Below are 6,243 nucleotides of genomic sequence, written 5' to 3'. Positions count from 1 at the left end.
TACTGCTAAGCATCCTCAAGTGCACAAACAGCCCCCACAATAAAATTACCCAGTCCCAAATGTCAGTAGTTCTGAGGTTGAGAAACCCTGCTTTAAAAGAACCTATCCGAGAAACTTCAGGATCATTTCAACATTAATTTCATCCACCACAGCCTTTGCTGACACTGAGGGCCTTATTTACTCAATTTGGACAGTGTTTCCTTTCCCAGGAGGGGCATCTGAGAGCAGGAGCGAATTTCATTTGCTCCCTTGTAAATCTCTGAAATGAAAAACAGGTCTCAGTATTCCTTCCTCTCCCTCCCAGTCTTTGAAGCCCTCCGAAGAGGGACCATGGCAGTTAGTGCACAACAGATTCCCCAGACACAATTTAAATGTCATTTCAGGGCTGGGACTAGGGCATGAATATTTAAGATGTAAATTGTTTGGGTCGTGCCTAAATCTTTTATGGATTTTACTGGATGAGAAAAATGAGTCACTACTTTTTGATAAAGTTCGCTTTCCCTCCATATTATTAACAAACCCAGCCAAGTGAACCAGACTGCGTCTGCTGGAGAGAATAGGGATGCTTGTTTGGGGGACAATATTAGATTCTGTATCCATTCCCAGCATGCCATATTTATGGTTCAAAAACCAAAGAACAGGTAGGAGATTTGTCCTAGGTCAGTGTGTCCTTGCTCGCAAAACCATTGTTGCGTAGCAAATGCATCCAGGATGGGGAATTGAAATTGAATAATCTAACCCTAGGAGGAGAATTAGTTGATTATATAGCAATATTGAAATGATCAGACCCTAACTCCAGAGATTAATCTTTGCCTATCCACCAATTTGAATTCTAGGGCGTGTGTATACATATCGTAGGCAAAGGAAAAGGTACAAATGAAGGGGGTGGGAATGACCGAGAGAGTGGGAGAGATTGTGAGGGGTGGGGAGATAGAGAGAGAAGGAAGGATTTGGGAGACAGGAGAAAGAGAGAGAGAGAGAGAGAGAAATATTTAATAATTTTAAATTCTATAGACTCCAGAAAGAATATCTATTTTAATCTTTTTGGAAGAAATTATGCCTCCTACATCTCACTCTCAGCCCCTACCCAGAAATTAATTTTGAATGTTAATATGAAAGCAACCTCTCTCTTCTTTGAATGCCGCTTTTGATTTTGACAGGGTATCTAAAAGGCTGCTATTAGACAAATTTTCATTAACTAATAAGCTAGTTCTTGGGCAAAACATGAATTTTTTGTCATCTCATGTGGAAATTGAAAAAAGCCATAATTAGGAAGAAAATCACTAATTGTAAGGCACCAAATTTGTTTGCTAAGAATAGTCATTAAAGGGCAATGAAAGCATTAGCAACTTCGGTATCAGAAAACAACTATTAAAATGCAAGGGGAATTGAGGTATTTGCCCAGAAACATAATAATGCCTTTGCGTTTACAGGTCTATAATTGTGCTTTGATTTGAGGTATTGTTGATACTTTCTAAGGAACAATATACAGTGGGCCTAAGTACGTAGAACACCATAGCTACGGGCTTCCATGTTACAGCCTCAAGTTTTAATTTCTAGAGAACGTTACCATCGGGAGAGTTACTCAACTGCATTGTCAATGCTGTTATTGCTTTAGGATTGTGATGAATTGGGAAAAACCAGGACAGAGAGTCATGATTCTGTGGCTCAGATAGCTCATGAAACCAATTTTGCATGCAAAGTGCCCGGTGTCTGACGTCAGTGCCAAGTGACCGTGTGCACCGTGTGATGTATTTGCCTTTTTAAGAATAACTTTTAGGGGCGCCTGGGTGACGCAGTAGGCTAAGCATCCGACTCTTCATTTCAGCTCAGGTCATGATCTCAGAGTCATGAGATTGAGCCCTACAGTGGCCTCCACGCTCAACAGGGAGTCTGCTGAAGACTTTCTCTCCTTCTCCCTCTGCCCCCCCCGCCTCCCCTCCCTACCACTTGCTCTCTCTCCCTCTCAAATAAATAAATCTTTTTTTTTAATAAATCTTTAAAAAAAAATAATAACATTATTTTTGCTTCCTGATAAATACACTTTTTTGGGGGAGGGGGTGCAAATTTAGAAAATGCAGAAACTTCTAATGAAGGGATTTAAAATTCTCCTTAATCCCCTTGACCAAAGAGCCAGTGTGAACCTTGTGGCATGTTTGCTTTCTCTCCCTTTTCTTGCATTTTAAACTTTTTATTGAAGCATAACAACCATATGATAAGGTGCATAGATTGTAAGTGTTCGGCATATAGTGAACTTTTACTTATCTGCCTGCATCACCACTACCTAGATCAGGATAAACCACATTTGTAGAAGCCCCTCTGCCCCTTCGTGCCCTTTCCCAGGCAATGCTCACCCTCACTGCCCCCCTCCCACTATCCAGTCCCAGGGTACTAGTTATTGTTACTCTCATAATAAATACCATGATTTTGAACTTAATATAAATGGATTCCTATGGAATATTAAGGGCCCAGCTTCTTTTATTTGACATTGTGAGATCTATTTTGTTACAGTATAAAGCTAGCTATATTCTTTATTATTGCTGGGTTATAAGCCACTGTATCCTATACCACAACTTCTTTATCCACTGATGAACATTTGAGTTGTTTCCAGCTTTCCGCTATCATGAGTAAAGAACAAACATTCCTGAGGCTTTCTGGGTGGCTCAGTCAGTAAAGCGTCCAACTCGATCTCAGCTCAAATTTTGGTCTCAGGGTTGTGAGTTCAAGTCCCATGTTGGGATCTATACTGATCATGGAGCCTACTTGAAAAATAAAAGAAGGAACAGACATTTTTTGAAAGTGTCTTGGTGGATCGGCACTAATTTTCCTGTGTGCATATAGGCATGGATTGTATTTTATAGGAAACTCAACTCACCTTATATCTGTTTCTCCATCTCCATATCTATCACTACTCATCTCTATGTCCTTATTGATCATAGCAATCCAAGGTCTCTCAGGAAATAGGCCTGTTTTGGCAAACCTGACAAGCTCTGGCATTGGCTGGGAGCAGCTTAAGGGAAGCAACATGACTGTATGTTCTAGATAATTTTTTAAAAATATTTTATTTTATTTGAGAGACAGAGAGGGTGACAAGCAGAGGGAGACACAGACTCTCTGTTGAGCAGGGATCTGATGTGAGGCTTGATCCCAGGACTTTGAGATCAACACCTGAGCCGAAGGCAGATGCTTAACTGACTGAGCCACCCTGTTCTGGATAATTCTTATAATTCTTTAGGTATATAGTCTCTTTCCTCCTTTATCAAGCCTAGCATATCTCCAGCCAGCTTATCCTGGGAGCTAGCCTGGTTATTATTGGCCTGGCATCCAGGATGTGAGGTGAGACCAGCTTCTGAGTGGGAGTACCTGTTGCCTTGTTGGGGAGAAGCTTCTGCAGCATCTTCCAGCATGCTGGGGGCTCTTAATAGGGAAGGACGGGCCACCCCTACAAAACTAGAGAGTCTAGCAGTGCTTGTAGAATCCACTTCCTCCATGGGTCCCAGCTTTTCTCCACCAGGTCCCTAATCTTCACATAACAGACCTGCCTTGGCTGAGCACTCCAACATCTCTGGGGCTCTGCAGCTCTGTAACAGGTCATAAGATTGCCACTCAGCTGTGTCTGCTCTTTCCTTGTAGGAGACAAAGGCCCCTTTGTTAGCTACCACAGAAGCACAGAAGTGCTCTGGATCTCACACTTTACCATTAACTCTTTTTTGACAGCCTTCAGACTGTCATTCTTCTCTAGGGCATCAGTACAACTTGGTAGTGACCAGCCAACTCTGCTAACTTTGTAAGCTTTGCTAGTGCATTCATCACTACACTTGCTACAGCATGTCCTTCCACTGGGACATTTTCCCTGGTCACCATCAGTGAAATGGTTAGCAATTCAGCCACCACTCTGTGACAGAGACTATCCACACTCAGGTACTGAGAGGGAGGGCATCTTCTTCAGCTGCTGGGCAGCAGGTGAGCCAGTCTCAAATCCCCATCTTCCTGCCTGTTTGTTCAGGCCCCTTCTGGTCTCTCTTGTGTTCATTTTAATCCTTTGAGGAGTAGGTACCAAGACAGGATCAATGATTTTATTAGTAGACTTGCATGTGGAAGAAAAAGGTGAAGGAGCCACAGATGGGGGAGACATCAGGCCACAGGGCAAGTCTGAACTCAAGAGAAGGAGAGAGGGACAGAAGATTGGGTGGAAGCATCCTCGACTGTTATGTAGTCTAAGGAAGGTTCCAAGACCATCAGGGAGTTCTTAAGCCAATGTTGGCTCCCAGAGAAGTCTCACATGTCCCAGGATGGATCTGTTTTAGTATCCTGCTGCTCCCAGACGTTGGTTTGAAAATAGCCCTTGGGACAGGGGGCCTCTGTGCAATTACAGTGATAGCTTTCCAGTGGCAGCACTTGGACTCTTGGTCACTTACGCTCCTTTTGGCTGGAGGTCTGTGAGGTGCATTCACCTGGGTCACCGAAAATGCAATCAGCACAATATCTGGAATAAAGCATCCATAAGAATTAGCTAGAAGTACTAAAAGAGTACCATTTCCTTACATTTCTTTCACACTTAGGGCACTTTTAATTTTTAGTTTCATGAACAACGCTGTGTTGAGCATTGATGTGATTCATTGTTTCCTTAGAATAGATTCCTGGAATTGGGATTGGGGGGTGAGGATGAAAGAGGGTGCACATCTAACACTCTCAATACAGGGTTGCCAATCGCCCTCCTGTAAGACAGGGTCCATTGTTCATTCACTGTCTGTGTTCTGTGTGTCTAAAAGGTCATGCTGCACAGTGGAGAGAGAGGACGTGCTGGGATTCTTGACGTGGGCTGATGGGAAAAGGGAGGAAACAGAATGATTAGTTTGGCATGGGATGATTTAGATGTGGGCTTCCTTGACCAAAATAGTTAGGTTTATCTAACCAGGTTTTAAAAGTTTTAGGATTATCTAGACTCAGCCCTGGGAAGACTACCCATATCCTCCTCACACCATCTTCACATTAGGTTCTAAGTCGATAAAACAGTTGTCCTGTATTTATACTAGATTTTTCAAGAAAGAGATATAGAGGTGAAGAGCCACTGAGAGGCACATGGTGTGCATGCCAGGGTGGAAGAGGGGGAAGTGCCTTGTCTTTGGAACCAGGCAGACATTGGGTTGAATCCTGGGTCTGCAGGTAGTTGAACTAACTGCCCTAAGCCCTCATCTGTAAAAGTAGTAGTAACTGGAAATAGCCACTTTTTCTTTCCTTCATTCCTCCCTCCCTCTTCCCTCCCTCCCTTTCTGTCTTCTTCCCTTCTTTATATTTCCTCTTCCCTTTTCTTAACAAAACCTGATCTCTCTTGTAAGGAGCTATCACATGTCTCCATTTTGATGTGTCATCATGGGGCAATAACCCACAAGCCCTGTTCTCCTACTTTAGAAATCAAACCAGTCCTTTTTCCTTTGGGAACCCCTGCTACAGACGCTCCCTCTCAACCTTCTAGAACAGAGAAGGAGCAGTCATGCGACCTAGGACATGGAATTCTCAACAGAAGGATACAAGATTCCATGGATGGGGGAGGGCACTTAGGAGAGAGAGTAATGATTTCTTGTACTAGAAACATTCCTTCTAGAAAATTCCTTTTCTGCTTATGTCAGCTTCTGTTGCCTGTGACCAAAGATCCCCCCCAGCTTGTAAACAGCTTTGCCCTAAGGCTTTTGATTTTGTGGGGTGTTTTCTTCTATTTCTTTTAAAAAAAAGACTTAATATTTAAGTAATCTCCACACCTAACGTGCGGCTTGAACTCACAACCCTAAGATCAAGAATCACATGCTCCACTGACTGAGCCAGCCAGGTGCCTCTTCTCCTCCCCTTCCTTCCTTCCTTCTTCCTTCCTTCCTTCTTTCTTTCTTTCTTTCTTTCTTTCTTTCTTTCTTTCTTTCTTTCTTTCTTTCTTTCTTTCTTTCTTCTTTCTTTCTTTCTTTCTCTTTCTTTTTCTTTCTTCTTTCTTTCTTTCTTTCTCTTTCTTTTTCTCTCTCTTTTCTTTTTCTTCTCTTCCTCCTCCTCCTCTTCCCCTTCTTTTTTTATTTTTTATTTTTTTTATTTATTTTTTTAAATTTTTTTTTAATTTTTATTTATTTATGATAGTCACAGAGAGAGAGAGACAGACGCAGAGACACAGGCAGAGGGAGAAGCAGGCTCCATGCACCGGGAGCCTGATGTGGGATTCGATCCCGGGTCTCCAGGATCGCGCCCTGGGCCAAAGGCAGG

The 6,243-nt window shown here is 42.7% G+C and overlaps 1 long non-coding RNA gene across 1 annotated transcript; it reads right to left on the bottom strand.

The window, feature by feature from the left end:
• Positions 1-4,062: 4,062 nt before the first annotated feature.
• On the bottom strand, positions 4,063-5,476 carry LOC140637635 (uncharacterized). The gene is made up of 2 exons (XR_012034703.1): positions 5,323-5,476; positions 4,063-4,486 (listed from the first exon to the last, which is right to left on the bottom strand). It is a non-coding gene; the product is annotated as an uncharacterized lncRNA (long non-coding RNA).
• Positions 5,477-6,243: the final 767 nt, after the last annotated feature.

Source organism: Canis lupus, chromosome 8 (assembly GCF_048164855.1).
Source record: "Canis lupus baileyi chromosome 8, mCanLup2.hap1, whole genome shotgun sequence".
NCBI classification, from domain to species: domain Eukaryota; kingdom Metazoa; phylum Chordata; class Mammalia; order Carnivora; family Canidae; genus Canis; species Canis lupus.
Note: the sequence above shows the minus strand (reverse complement) of the source record. Positions and strands in the feature narration are given on the sequence as shown.